At 36.8% G+C, this 16239-nt stretch overlaps 2 long non-coding RNA genes across 2 annotated transcripts in view; one reads left to right on the top strand and one right to left on the bottom strand.

Moving 5' to 3' along the window:
* Positions 1-5739: 5739 nt before the first annotated feature.
* On the bottom strand, positions 5740-8139 carry LOC144237243 (uncharacterized). Its single transcript, XR_013336798.1, has 3 exons — positions 8078-8139; positions 7657-7889; positions 5740-5828 (listed from the first exon to the last, which is right to left on the bottom strand). It is a non-coding gene; the product is annotated as an uncharacterized LOC144237243 (long non-coding RNA).
* Positions 8140-8198: 59 nt separating this feature from the next.
* LOC144237278 (uncharacterized) overlaps positions 8199-16239 on the top strand; it is a 32995-nt gene continuing 24954 nt past the window's right edge. Inside the window, exons 1-2 of the long non-coding RNA XR_013336809.1 lie at positions 8199-8246; positions 9091-9166. This is a non-coding gene — a long non-coding RNA (uncharacterized LOC144237278). The remainder of the gene's footprint in view (positions 8247-9090; positions 9167-16239) is intronic.

The following is a 16239-nucleotide window of genomic DNA, read 5'->3' on the forward strand; positions in this document are numbered from 1 at the left end:
ATAAATAGGAAAGTGGATGCCAGATCACAAGATATAAGTCCTGAAATGCAATTGAAATGACATAAAAGTGCATATTTCTTGAAGCTTCACACATTCTACTTAGAGTAGGCTTAATTGGCTATATATTGCTATATTTAGACGTCATGATTATGGTATGTTTTTAAAGTAGAGACAAGTAATAGCTCCCGTTGGTAAGAAAGTTTTTATGATGATTACATCCTACAGAGATGATAGAAATTATCTAAATGTGCCCTGCTTTAGAAGCAAGACATTGGCTAGTAATTAGGTCATAATAACTAGATTTGTAAGGAGTATGTTAAGCGCACATTAAGAGTAGAGGATGAGCAAGACTGTTAAAAATTAGAAATAATTTTTGAAACTTTAATTATAATTACTCAGGAGTGTCATGGAATGAAGATTAGGAGTTAAAAATCCTGTCCCTACCACTCTCTAATGGTTTAGGAGTCTTTTTAATGAGACATATTTTTCTCACTGTCTTAGACACTTCTCCGTTGATATTCAGGGAGGTACACCCTTTTACTCAAGAGAAAATAACACCTCTAAAATCAGGGTTAATTATCCCTAACAAAAAAGGTGTAATTATATTAGAAATAATTAGAAATTATATCATTTGTGGTAGACACGTGTTACTTTTGTTTGTTGTCTTTTCCAAATGCCCATCTTTACTCCTCTGGAGCTGCTCCCCACTATCGCATGTAGTTCTTGCATGGCAGTCAGTCCATGCGCTCAAGGGGCAATTCACTACCAACTAAGTACTGCTGGATTTGATCTGCTAATACTTGTAAAGTACTTTTTCATCCATTTACATGAGGCATGTTGATCTTTAATATTTTTCTGTTTTGTAATATCTACCAGATTTTGGTATTTGGTGTTATAGTGGCCTCATAAAATGAGCTGAACATTGATTCTACCTCCTCTAAATCATCTGTGCAAAATTAGTGCTGTTTCCTCCTTGAATATTTCTTATATAATTCACCACTGAAACCATCTGGGCCTGGAGTTTTCTTTTCTGAGGGTTTTGATAAGAAATTGAATTTCTACAATAGATATAAATCTGTTTCTTCCTGTGTTGGTTTGGTGAATTATATTTTTCAAAAATTGGTCCATTTTTTCCCCAGTCGTCAAATTTGTATAAAATTGTTCATAGTATTATTTTATTAGCCGTTTATTGTATTTGTTGATAAGCACACCATCAGAAGTCTTTTTCCAAAGATTCCTTACTTTTTAAATTTTTAACCTTTCAAATATCAACATCCTCTTGTCTATGATATTTACTCCTTTTCTCATCTTATGAGCTTTCTGAAAGAGGTCATGTCTACAGACATAATTTCAATAGCGCTTTATATCAATGGTATCTAAGCCTGACTGTACATGACTTGACTAATTTTAAAACAATACTATATATTCTATGCTTCTCTTGAACTAAATAGGTCAGAATTTCTGGGGGTTAAGGCCCAGATATTACTGTACTCAGTATCTCTCTGATGGCTCTGACATGCAGCTGTGGTTAAGAATTAATGATTTAAATGCAGAGGACCCTGTAGTCAAATCTCTGCTCAAAATGCTTCTAGGGACCTGAAGTAATTTTTTTTCAACTGCCTATTGGGATGTTTGAAAAACCTGAATTCATTACATTCATCTCTGAAACTTGCTCTTTCTTTATTTTTTTCTACATAAACCAACTCAATAGAGGCAAATTTATATTAAAATGCATCATTTTTAGTATAGAGACTAAGGAATTTTGAAAGATATATTTGCCTGTGTAACCACCATCCTAATCAAGATATGCATTCCTGTCATCCCAAAGAAATTCCTCATGCTTCTTTGCAGTTATCTGTCCCATCCCCAAATGTAGTGAACACTGACCTGGTTTCTGCCATTTATAGATTAATTTTGTGATTCTAGAATTTTGTATAGATGCCATAATATAGTAGGCCTACACTTTGTTTCTGGATTCTTTCCTCTTAATATAATGTTTTTGAGATACTATCCATTTTATTATGTGTATCAATAGCTTGTTCCCTTTAATTGATGCATAATATTTCATTGTATGAGAATAACCTATTTTCTTTACTCACTAGTCAAAAAACATGTGAGTTGTTTAGAGTTGTAGGTTATTATATCTTAAACTACTTATTTTGCAACAATAATAAAACTCTTTTGAACTGTGATCTTAGACTTCTGGAAGTCAGACTGCCATAGGTCTAAACAAATTCCAAATCCTTAATTCTTTTTACAATGTCAAATTAGCAAAAACAAAAGCAAGGGATTGGAAAGCAATTCTAATTGGGCCTTGGGAAAGAGTCACGGAAATAGAATTGTCTCAAGTCTAGCCTTTCTCCCAACTTCCTACTGTGCCTGCTCTCCCACTGCAATCAATTAGAATGCTCCAAGGTGCAGTGAGTGTTTTCATCTGCCTCATCACCCAAGTATGAGGTTGTGAGGAAGACATGATGGTTCATCTGGCTATTAAGCCACCAGCCAAGAGTCCAACCTATCAAGAGTAGAGACTATTGTTGAGCCCTCTTCTTATTTTCATTCCTCGGGGGATCAACTAACCGTTTGGTGGTAGATTGATGACAGAGAAGCACCAGTGACAATTTGTTCTCAAGCAGACACTTACTCTGGGTATGAATTTGCATTCCCTACCCTCATTGCTTCTTCTATCAGTATCACCATCTGTGGAGAATGCTTTATTTACCTTTGTGGTATCTTACATAACTTTCTTAGCAAGTAACTTATTTTATAGTAAAAGAAGTAAAGGAAAGGTGAGATTCAAAGGCATCATCACATACCCCCATCCACTGGCTTGATGAAATGGTGGAATTACCTAACCTAACCCAGGGTCGTTGAATAGAACTCTGTATCTGGCTCCACAGTGAATGTGGAACATTAGGATTCTCTCTCTCTCCTTCTGTCTCCCCCACCCCTGGCTCCTTCTCCTTCTCATGCTCTCTCTCTCTCTAAAAAGAAAAAAAATAATTAAAAAAAGTAGCAGGGGTGCCTGGGTGGCTTAGTCGGTTGAGCATCCGACTTTCGCTTGGGTCATGATCTCACGGTTCGTGGGTTTGAGCTCCACGTCAGGCTCTGTGCTGTCTGCCAGCTCAGAGTCTGGAGCCTGTTTCAGAGTCTGTGTCTCCCTCTCTCTCTGACCCTGCCCTGCTCATGCTGTCTCTCTCTCTCTCTCTCTCTCCTAGAAATAAATAAAAACATTAAAAATTTTTTTAAAAAATAAAATAAAAAAAGTAGCAGACAATGATAATAGCTCAGATGTGATAACTAAGATGGAAAGGAGGAAATAAATCAGAGCAATATTTATTTAGGTAGTATAATTGCCCATCCTTACCCTCAGATATGCCAAGTGGGAATGATTAATGGGAATGGACCCAAGATAATCTTGATTAAATATTTACATCATCTTTTACATTAAAGTTTTATTCTCTGAATCTACTCATCTAGGACTACTTGAGCACTGTAAGGAGTATGTGATCAAAGGAGCATGTGATTAATTTTGAAATACATTATACATGGTCTTGAAAACATTAATACATAGATTAATGCTTTTGTGCTAATACAGATACCTGTGGGAAACAAAACACAAGTTTGAAGCCTAGTATTTTTAGGTTAAAACATGATATATATTTCTGTAGAAGAGGTAAATTATTTAAATTTTAGCGCATATTTTCTGTTTGACTTTATCACCTCTGGTAATTTTTTATTTATTATGAAATATGGGTAGACTTATGAGCACAGCTGGGAAGATTTCTCTTTGGACCTACTGGAGTTTAAAGTTTCAGTAGACATGGTATATCTTTTCTGGTGGTCAAAAATATTTTAATAAATATGGGTATTTGATCTGTTAGGCTCTTGACCTAAATTGGTTTCAGGGGAGGCTTGTGTTCATATTCCTACCAAAGATGCATGAGGTTTCTATTCTCCATTCCTTGCCAACACTTGTCATTTCTTTTCTTTCCTTTCCTTTCCTTTTCTTTTCTTTTTGATAATAGCCATTCTAAGAGGTATGAAGTGGTACCCCACTGTGGTTTTGATTTGCATTTCCCTGATGATTAATGATACTTAGTATATTTTCAGGTACCTTTTGACCATTTGTATATCTTCTTTGGGAAAAATGTCTATTCAGATTTCTGCCCATTTATTTAATCAGGTTGTTTGGGTGTTTTTCCTATTGGGTTGTATGAGTTCTTTATGTATTTTAGATCTTAACCCTTTATCAGATAAAAGATTTGAAAATATTTTCTCCTCTTCAGTGGTTTTTTTTTTTTTTTGGATGATGGTTGCCTTTGCTGTGCAGAAGCTTTTTAGTATGACGTCATTCCACTTATTACTTTTGCATTTGTTGCTTTTGCCTTTTGTGTCATATTAAAAACAATCTGTGCCAACACCTATGTCATAGAGCTTACCACCTATGTTTTCTGCTGAGTTTTATGGTTTCAAGTCTTACTATCTTCCACCATAGACAAAAATTAATTCCAAATGAATTGAAGACTTGGATGTAATACCTGAAACCACAAAACTTCTATGTAATTTTTTAGTGTTTCCAACCTCTCCTATGGTAGACAGAATATAAAATAGCTTCCTACGATCCCCATTTCCTAATATTTGTAATTCTGTATTATCTTTCCTTGAGGGTGAGTAGAACCTATGACTCGCTTCTAGCCAATAGAATATTACAACAGTGATGAGCTATCATTCCTGTGATTATATTACAGTATTAAGACTTTTTCTTGCTAGCAGACTGATGCTAGGAATTCTCCTCATTGGCTTAGTTAAGTAAGTGGCTATGTTGGGAAGACCACTTTGCTATGTGGCTGCCTCATTACATTGCATTACCACTTCATACCTAGCAAGTAGCTGAGGCCTTCAGTCCTATAATGAAAGGGGGGAAATTTCTACCAACAACCTCAGTGCACTTGAAAGCAGATTCTTCCCCATAGAGTGTCCAGATAAGAATGCATCTTGGCCAATACCTTAAGTATGAGACCCTAAGTAGAGGCCTCAGTTAAAGTGTTTCCAGGTTCCTGATCCATAGACACTATAAGACAGACAATTCACGTGTGTTACTTTCAGCCACAAAATGTGTGGTAATTTGTGGTACAGTGATAAAGAAACTAGTACCTCTCCTAAACTCAGTAGCTAAGAATGTCTTACAGATAACTGAAGACTGAGATGTTTGCTTCTTCATCAGGCATAGTGGACTTGAATGAACACACTTAATAATTATCTGGGTAGAAAAGAGAGGGAAAAGGAAGAAAGTTGAATATAGCAGAGAAGGGATAAAGGCAGGGACATGGGGTGGAAAGTCATATTAGGGAAATTAAGTAGGTAAATTTTTGACAACTATTCATATTTCCAAATTATAATCTTTTTTAGTTTAGAACCTATTTTAAAACTTGAACGTATCTTCTGTGCTGAGCTTTAAAGATTATGTGCCAAATGTAGGCCTGACTCCTTTGGGGGTTTCGTCACCCCTATGCATGATTTTTCAGACCTAGATTTGTATCAAGGGACACATGGACAACAACAGCCTCTGACCTACTCAGAAATTCTGACGAGGCAAAGAGAATAGGGTAACTGTGGTTGAAGAAAGATGGCCTCACCTGTGGCTGATAGCTGCTTTCTGAAAGCTTATTCATTTTCTGTCAGATACTTTGTAGCAAGTGGATTATTTCACACAGGATTTCTTTTTAATATGTACATTTCCCTGTCAAAACAGCTATGATGTGAGATGATAAGAAGTTTGTATTTGGTCTCGGTCCCTGGTTCCTGGCACAGAGCTCGTAAAACCCCTGTTTGGGATGATAGAAGCATTTTTTTGTTAGAGTATGTGGTTTTATTCTCTGGTTCCAATACAAGAGCTTCTAAAACTCTTGGAATATCATAAGTGACGAGTGTCTTTTTATTATCTAATGAGATGACTGATGGCAGGAGCCCCTAGGTCGCTTCAGGAAGGGAGCTGCTTGCCAGAAAGACCAAGGCATGATTAGATGGTTGTATCTTTTAGTTAATCACCAATGACCATGACTTAATCACTTGTGCCCACATAAAGAAACCTCCACAAAACCCCCTCAAATATGGGATTAGAGAGCTTCCAGATTGGTAAAGGCACCACGTGTCAGGAGGCTGGCATACTCAACTCCACAAGAACAGAGCTCGTTCTGGACCTCGGCCTATATACCTTTTCATCTGACTGTTGTTTGTATTCTTTATAATATCCTTATTAATAAGCTTATAACTATAAATAAAGTGTTTTACAGAGTTTGGTGTGCTGTTACAACAAATTACCAAACATATGGAGGTTGTTATTAGAACCTCTTATTTATAGCTGATAGGTCAGAAGTACAAGTGACAACGTGGGACTTAGAATTGGATCTAAAGTGGGAGGCAGTCTTTTTGGGACTGAATTCTTAACCTGTGGGGTCTGCTTTAACTCTGGGTAGTGTAAGAATTGCAGTGTAAACATAAGAATTAACTTAAAAGGCATTCAGTTAGTGAAGTAGAGAATTTCTTGGGGGGGAAACCCCACACATTTTATGTCAGAAGTGATTTAAAAAGGCTAATTAACATGTAAAAGTTAGTACTTCTTAAATCCATGCCTAGATTTTTGTCCTCCTCCTATACATTTCCCTAAGTAGCTACTGATCATCTCTCTAAAGAAATTTTAGTTAACACCACTTCTTCCCTCTTCTTTTTAACTTGAAAGCATTTCCTGGTCTTGAAAAGAAGAAAATTGTATTGTTGGACAAGAGGAAAAATAGGAGAAAGAAATTATACACAGAAAGGTTTTTCTCTGCATGTGGGCAGCCCTCAGAATACAAATGCTCCATAATTGTTATAATTTTAATTTTACTATGAAAAGGTTGTTAATAATCTTTCCTAATGCAAATTTTTAGGGACTAATGGAGATACTAAGCAATGTTGAGTATAGGTTTAGTTATGAGCAAATATTCATAATTTTCCTTAATTTTCTTGGTATTGCTATATTTTAGATGAGAAGAAGGAATTCAGAAGTGAAACTCTAGAATGCAGATACTTGGATGTGAATTTGCACTTTAGACATTTTTTTTGCATTACTGAGTCATCTTTTGTTAACTGGAAAGAAATGGAGAGTTTAGGGGTGGGCAGTGTGTATATGTACTGAAGTTTTAGCTGAACACTTAGGTTTTCATTTGCTTCAGAGAGAAAGTATAGGCTTTAGTAAACAATGGATGTATATGTGGAATTCCAGGGCACGTGAGCATTAAGAAGATCAGCAAATTAGTTTTTCATGTTGTATATAAGTGATGAATCCCAAAATTCTACTGCTGAAACCAGTATTAAATTATATGTTAACTAACTGGACTTCAAATAAAAACTTGAAATAAAAAATAAAATAATAATTTTTTTTCCTGGACATAGCAATAAAGTGAGCATGGCTGTGAGGACTCAAGAGATTACTAGGGTGAGGTCAGGCGTTTCAAATGAAATGGAGGGTCCCTGGATTAGTCTAGGAGCTCATGCCAAGTGAGCTGACCTAAGATTATATTGGAAGAGTCAGATGTCATAATCTAGTGAGGAAATAGGGCAAAAGAGATTATTTGAGTTTCCAAAGACACATAGAGTTCTTTATGTACCTACTTCCAGACTTCAGAAGAGAGGAAGGATATTTCCAGTGCTTGCACTCAGCCAATCTTCCCTTCTGACTCAAGAGAACATGGGTTCATTAGTAAGAGCACTTCACTTGTAGACTGTCTACATCTGCAACTCTGCCACAATGTCCTGCGATACTTAGAGCCTGGAGTCATTTGAGGGCAATGGTGAAACATCCAAACAGCTCTCCTTGAACGCTGAACTGAAAAAACGGGAGACCTCTGAAAAGAAACCACAATTAGTGACTCCTAAGCTACACATGCATCAAAGTTATGTAATTAGAAATGTAAACAGCAATAAAATGGCTTGTTGGTCTTTTATAAACATTGGAAAAGGTGAGGATCTAGTACTAGCAGGACTTACAGACATACATTTCACTAATTAATTGAAATTAACTTTGAGTGCCTACCTAATGCCAGGCTCTGTTATGGATTCTGTGGGTGCATGAATGAATGAAACTTGAAAGGTGCCTGAACTTCTAATACTTGCTTCCTAGAATGTGGTGACAAAACAATTCAGAGAATGTAAGGAAAAGAAAACCAGCTGTTATACTGTATAATGAGTGGAGGTAAAGGAGGGTGAGTGATTTTACATTGGTTGGAAGAAGATAGTTTTCTGTGTCTAGAGTCAGAGAATTTCTGGTAGAGAAACTAGTGAATGTAGACAGGAGCAGGTAGCAGGTAGCCATGTTTAAGGAGGAAAAAAAAAACAGAAACAAAAACAAAAAGAAAGCCACCATGACTGAAGTTAGGGGACAAAAAAGAAAGTGGTAAGAATTAAGATCAGCAAAGTAGGTAGAGGCCAAAGCATATAGAGCTTTGTAGGTCAGTATAGGAAATTTCGATTTCCTAATTTAATTTTTTAATGTTTATTTATTTTTGAGAAAGAGAGAGAAAGAACAGGGGAAGGGCAGAGATAGAGGGAGACACAGAATCTGAAGCAGGCTCCATGCTCTGAGCTGTCAGCACAGAGCCTAATGTGGGGCCTGAACCCACAAACCATGAGATTGTGACCTGAGCTGAAGTTGGATGCTTAACTGACTGAGCCACCCAGGCACTCTGGAAATTTGGATTGTATTGAAAATGTAACAAGAGAGGCGCCTGGGTGGCTTAGTCGGTTAAGCATCCGACTTTCGCTTAGGTCAGGATCTCGTGGTTCGTGGGTTCGAGCCCCGTGTCTGGCTCTGTGCTGAGTGCCAGCTCAGAGCCTGGAGCCTGTTTCAGTCTGTGACTCCCTCTCTCTCTGACCCTCCCCTGCTCACGCTGTCTCTCTCTCTCTCTCTCCTAGAAATAAATAAAATATTAAAAAAAAAAAGAAAATGTAACAAGAAGCCATTGGTAGATTTAAGCAGGAGGATAATATAATCTAATTTATGATTTGTTGTTTTGTTTTGTTTTTTAAAAAATATTTCTTGCTATAAAGAGAAGAAATGTTATTAGGAAAAGAATAGAAGCAGAGAGACAAGCTAGGAGGTCAGCTGCAGTAGTCTCCAAAAGAGGTAAGGGTGGGGTCACTATGCAGTATACTTGAAACTAACATAATATTATATGTCAACTGTATTTCAGTTAAAAATTCAAAAATGGGGGCCCCTCTTTTGATTCAGTTAAGTGTCTCACTCTTGGTTTCAGCTCAGACTATGATTTCCCAGTTCATGAGTCTGAGCTTCACGTCGGGCTCTGGGTTGACAACACGGAGTCTGCTTGGGATTCTCTCTCTCCATCTCTCTCTCTGCTCTCCCCTGCTCATACACATACACATGCACTCTCTCCCTCTCCCTCAAAAATAAATAAGTAAATAAACATTTAAAAATTTTTAAGAAGAGAGATAATGGTGGATTGCATTAGGGAGGACACAGAGTAAACAAAATGAAGAAACGGATTTGGAATATATTTTGAGAGTTAGAGCCATAAGAACTTGTTTATGCTTTGGAAGTCAGCTTTGAAGAAAAGGAAAGAAAAATAGAATATCTATAGATTGTATTGAAAGCCATGGGAATGAGTGAGTTCCCCTAGAGAGAAAATTAAGGCCAAAAATTGATGGAAGGTCTAGGACTGAGCCTTTTAACTCTCCCACATTATTCATTGAAGTAGAAGAGAAGCCGGCAAAGACATCAATAAGTATCCCTCCATTAATGATGTCTAGAATGATGGTTTTCACAATTTGAGCGGCGGCAATGTTTACTTGGTGAGAGAAGGGGGACACGTTTGACCTGAAAGCCATCAAAACAAACAACCAAACAAAGTTGAATTCAGAAACAGTAGAATGGTGGTTGCCAGGGTGTGGGGGCCTAGGAGAAATGGGAAGATGTAGTTCAAGGGGTGCAGACTTCCAGCTATAAGACAAATGAGTTCTGTAAGTCTAATGCACAACATGGGGACAATAGTCAATATGACTGTATCGTACACTCGAATTTGCTAAAGGAGCAAACCTTACGTATTCTCACCACACACACAAAAGATAACTATGTGAGATGATGGATGTGTTAATTAACTTGGTTGCAGTAAACATTTCACAATGTATGTGTATATCAAAGCATCATGTTGTCCACTTAAATATATACAATTTTGTTTATAAAATATACCTTAAAAACAGAGAGAGAATTTTTTTTTTACAAGTGTGTGTGTGTGGGGGGGGAAGGCCTAAGCTACCAAAGCAGTTTTCCTGCCATGACTATGCTTTTTTTCTGCCAAGCATTAAAGTCACTCCCAAAGGTCAAAGGTTAGTTCTGGATAATTTAAAAAAAAAAAAAAAAAGATTGTGTGTTATACAAAAAGCTAAGAGAAATAAAAATTTTAGTGGAAACAGACAAAATATTTCATTTTAGAAGAATGATTAACAAACAATGCATAGATGTAGGGCACACACTCTCGAACTGGTTGTTTCCCTATTTAAAATACAGAAGTTTAACTCCACTGCCAATAGACTGTTCCTCCCCTCTGTGGACACTGATATTTTCCAAATGTCAGGGAGAATTTTCTATCTGCTTTAGGATAGCTGTTTTCCACTGGAGGAAAACCTATGTATGTATCTACCTTATAGAAGACACCATCTGTATTTGCCAAATGTTCTGAACAATGCAGGAATCTGGTGCCTTGTTTACATTCCTCCTGGTGACTTGCTATCAATGACCAAATGAGAAGGACGAAGGCTCTTAAATTCTGCAAGGTTGAGGGGTGTGGGAATGACGCAGCTGAGCACAGTGGAATCCTCCATTTGTCAAAGACAGATGACCCAGTTTGTGGGCCTCCCAAGTCCTTTTTTGATTTCCCTGTTCTACCACCTTTTCAGTGCTTTTTTGGAAACTATACCAGATGGTGAGAGGGGTGACTTAAAAAAGAAGAAAAAAGAAAGAAATCGAGGTACTTAATGTTTTTGGCTCTGGTGCTTCTCGGCAAATCTGATTTTAACTTTTGTGTGTAAATGGAAACAAATACATATGTATCAATTAAATAGTATGGCCATTTAAATCCACTTAAATAGAATAGTTTTCTTAAACTTGCAATAGGCAGAGGTTGGCTTTAACTCAGACGTGGATTTGTGATTGTTGTGATAGGGATGCAGGAGGGGATACCCAGCAGAGGAAGAATGGAGGAAAACCCCATGTCATTGTTTGAACTAAATTCCAACTTGGGTGCTGATAAAATTCCCCACTAGGCAGAGAGTAGGGGCTTGGCACTGTAGTGCACTGCAGCTTGACTCAGGATTCAGGCCTGTGTCCATTCTTCTTACCAGCATGTCATGTATCACACAAATGTCTGTTCAATGAAGATGGCCCACATTCTAAGGAAATGCATGAGATCTGTTCCAACAGAACACCTTGATGCCTTTGGCTGGTGTGACAGAATTTTAGGAATGGTAGAAATTTAGTCTTCAGATGAATAAACGAGTGCATAAAGAAGGCCAACTCAAGGGTCACAGTCATCCAGCTCCTTCTCTTCAACTGGAGACCGGAGCCCATGCCTCTGCATCGCCTCTCCAGAGCTGTTGGATTCCCTCATGTTAAAATTTCAGATGTCAAAATCCTGGTAATGCCCTTGATAAGCTGTGATAAGAATTCCATTTTATCTCTGGTCTTGCCCAAACCCACTATGCCAGTCTAATTGTGGGGGAAAAAATATCACACAAATACCCATAGGGAAATTCTGCAAAATACCTGCTAGTAGCCTCCAAACTGCTCAAAGCAAGGTCAATAAAACCAAGAAAGCCTGAAAAGCTGTCATAGTCGAAAGGAGCTTGAGGACACATGACAACAAAATGTAACATGGTGTCCTGGATGGGATGCTGGGATAAAAAGTGGGCACAAAGTAAAAACTAAGGAAATCTCAATAAGGTATAGAGTTTAGTTAATAATAATAATGCTGGTTCATTAATTGTGACACTTGTTCCATAATAATGTAAGATGTTAATGATGGATGGAATTGGGTTTGAGGTATGTGGGAACTTTCTGTAGTTTTCTACAGAACTTTACAAGTTTTCCATAAATCTAAAACTATTTTAACATAAAATGTTTTTTTTTAAGTTTATTCATTTATTTTGAAGAGAGAGAAAGTATGTGCATGCCGGGTAGAGGCAGACAGAGAGGGATAGAGAACTCCAAGCAGAGTCCATGCTGTCAGTGCAGAGCCCAATGTAGGGCTCAAACTCACAAACTGTGAGATCATGACCTGAGCTGAGATCAAGAGTCAGACACAAGCGACTGACCCACCAAGGTGCCCCATAACATAAAATACTTATTAAAAATCATATTGACCTATGACAGGCTTATCCACCTTTTTTATTAAATAAGAATTTCACTCATTAGTTGTCACTGCAGTTATCATTGCCTATTCGCTTCACAGGAAAAGCAAAAGCAAAGCTCCTTTTCAATTTCTAAGATTTCTACAATTTCAGAATTTTTCTGTGAAATAATAACCTAGTATGCCAAGATTCTGAGAATTTTGATTTTTATTCGGTAATGAACTCATGCATTTTAGAGCCAATTCCTGGATGAAGTAGAGAGATAAATTTTCTAACCACAAAGGGTAAATGTTTCCATTCAAGCTGATTCATGTTCACAATATTAATTTTCTGATTAATGAATTCTAATTGCTTGCTAATTTTTTATGAATTATTTATCGCCAGTGATGGAAGTATTCCAAACTACCAAAATGACATAAAATTATATAGAATCAGAGAAAATATATCCCACTTACTGGTTCATACTAAAAAAGAAAGTTCCTAAGCATGCATTTTTTAATTAAATGTTTTATTTGAGTTAACTCTAAATTCACGTGCAGTTGTAAGAAACGATACAGACAAATCAGGGTTCCCTTCAGGCTCTCCCCCAAGACAGCATCCTGCATAACTAAGAAAATAATACTATCCACCAACCTTATTCCTATTTTACTAATTTTACATGCATGCAGGTGTGTGTATGTGTTTGTGTGCTTATTTCTATTCAATTTTGTCACAGGTGTTGATTCATTTACCTGTCATCACCGTGAGGACGGAGGAGTTTTCTGGAGTCCTCTTTGCATTCCTGGATGGGTCTGAAAATAATATTGACAATAGCAGATTAGCAGGGGAAAGAGTAGACATTTTATTGAATGTGTACTTGTAAATGGGAGCCCTCAGTAGAGAACGAAGACCTGAAGAAGTGAGTGACCAGAGCAAGAAACTTTTATACCTTTTATTATTTTTTTAATGTTTTAAATGTTTATTTATTTATTTTGAGAGGGGGGCAGAAAGAGGGAGAGTGAATCCCAAACAGGCTCTGCATTATAAGCGTGAACAAGGGAGGGGCAGAGTGAGAGAGGGGGGGGGTGGAGTCTCAAGCAGGTTCTGTGTTGACAGCGCATAGCCGGACATTGGGCTCCATCTCACAAAACATGAGATCATGACCTGAGCTGAAATCAAGGGACAGATTCTTAACTGACTGAGCCACCTTGACATCCTACTTTTATACCTTTTAGACCAAGAAATACTACATTGATGAAGAATTGACAAGACAAAGGTGTTTGGGCTAGGGGTAGTAAATGATGAAGAAGAAACTAGGAAGATAAAGGTAGTTTGCACAGATTTCTCAGCCCCAAATACCCGGTCTCTGGTGATTAGAATGTCATCTTTCCTCTTGGTGCAGAAGGGTCCTTTTACATGAAAGATTTATCTCTTGCTTTTAGGGAAGAAGGGAACAGGTGGTCAGAATGACCTCCCTGTTTTTGCCATTTTCTCAAACTCCTTCAGCTTAGAATATTCAATATGCCAACATACCATATTTTGGGGGTGGTGTGTCCTGAGCCCCATCACCAGTTGCAATATTTAACAGTGCTCACCACAGTCACATCTGCTTTCTCCCCTCCCTCCCCGTTTCCCAGAAACCACTAATCTGTTTTCCATCTCTTTAATTTTGTCATTCAAGAATGTTTTATAAATGGAATCACATAGTATATAAACTTTTGAGATTGATTTTCTTCCTGTCAGTATAATTCCCTTGAGATAATTTCAGTAATTGTATGTATCACTAGCTTGTTCCTTTTAATTTTTAAGCAATTTTCTGGGTGGCTCAGTTGCTTGAGCATCTGACTCTTGTTTTTGGCTCAAATCATGATCCCAGTGTCATGGGATTGAGCTCCACGTCTGGCTCTCATGCTGAGCATGGAGCCTGCTTAAGATTCTCTCTCTCTCTCTCTCTCTCTCTCTCTCTTTCTCTCTCTCTCTCTCTCTCTCTATCTCTCTCTCTCTCTCCCCCACTGTCTCTCCCCTGATCACATTCCCTCTCTCTCAAATAAATAAATAATAGAGAGCGAGCTAACTCTTATATGAATTATTTATCACTAGTAATGGAAATATTCCAGGCTACCAAAATGATACATATTTTGGTATATATGACATTATATATATAATACATTTTTTAAAAAATAATTTTCCACAATATGGATGCTTTTTGTTCATCCACCCATTGAAGGATATCTAGGTTGTTTCTAGTCAACCTAGATAATGATAAAATCACTAAAAACATGGGTGTACATGTCTTTGTATGAACATAAGTTCTCATTTCTCTGGAATAAATGTTCAAGAGCACAATTGTTGGGTCACTGTGTAAGAACAGGTCAGCTTTATAAGAAACTGTGAAACCTTTCTTCAGAGTGGCTGATTTATTTCACATTCCCACCAGCAATAAATGAATGATCTGGTTTCTTTGCATTCTTGCCATCACTCAGTATTATCACTATTTTCTTTTAGTCATTTGGATAGATATGTAGGGATATTTAATGATTATGGTTTTAAATTTGCATTTACTTAATGATTAATAATGTTGAAAGCCTTTTATATGATAACTATCTATATATATTCTTTTATTCATTTTTAATCAAATTCCTGTTTTTTTCTTACTGGTTTGAGAGTTTTTATATACTCTAAATACAAAGCCCTTCTTGAATATGTGGTTTGCAAATATTTTCTCCCTGTCTCTCAATTGTCCTTCCATCCCTTTAACAAGGTCTTAGGCAGAGAAAAAGTTGTTCTTAAAAAAATTTGTTGAGGTCAACTTTAACAATTTCATGGATCATGTCTTTGGTGACAAGTCTAAGTACTCTTTTCCTAACCCTGGGTTGCAAAGATTTTTTATTACATATATGTATTTTTTAAAAAGTTGTATAGTTTATATTTCAGTCTATGATCCATTCTGAATTAATTTTGTATTAAGTGTGAAGTTTAGGCTGAGGTTCATATCTTTGCCTGTGGATGTCCAATTGCTTCAGCAACATTTATTGAAAAGACTATCCTTACTTCATTGAGTTGTTCTGTACCTTTGTCAAAAATAAGTTGGAAATATTTGTGAAAGTCTATTTCTGGGATCTCTATGCTCTTTCATTGATCTATGTATCTACTATGATACTGCCTTGATTATTGTCATATAAGACATTTTCAAAACTTAAAGAATGTAAAATTCCTAATATTTGTCTCAGGTAATATAATATAGACTGTATTTTAAGTACAAAAAAGGCAATTTGCTAGTCCCTCCTATTTACCACTACGCTGGTATTGGTTGATTATGGACAAAAAGGAATGAAGAAATCATTTAAAATTTAGAGGAGTATAATTGGCAGAACTCTTCCTCTACTTGGAAAAAGATTGAGAGTCCTGACAACTTCAGAATCTTTTCCCCATTGTAGCCCATATTTTTGATGCTTTTATTTATATTCTTCATTTTTACATATGAGGAAATTGCAGTTCGTTGACAGGTGGTAGGACTAATGTCATGATTGGAAGGTAGTTAGCTCGGTCTCAAACTTCATAATTTTATCCACTCTATGATACTGTTTCTGATATTTTGGTCTTCAGTGTCACTCAAGCCAATAACTCTCACCTCCACCTGAAAGATTTTTGGAAGTCTAGATTAGGGTTCCTGATTTTGGCCCAAATGAACCGTCAGGTGGAAAGTGGTTTTATTAATTTAGTCATAAAATATTAATTATTGAGTATCAACACAGGTCTGGCCTGGCCCTAATGGAATATATAATTTGTCAGGGAGGCAGACAATAAACAAACAAACAAACTTATATATACATATGACATATCTTTAATCTATGT

The sequence above is a fragment of the Crocuta crocuta genome, unplaced genomic scaffold, assembly GCF_008692635.1.
Source record: "Crocuta crocuta isolate KB4526 unplaced genomic scaffold, BGI_CrCroc_1.0 scaffold166, whole genome shotgun sequence".
NCBI lineage: Eukaryota > Metazoa > Chordata > Mammalia > Carnivora > Hyaenidae > Crocuta > Crocuta crocuta.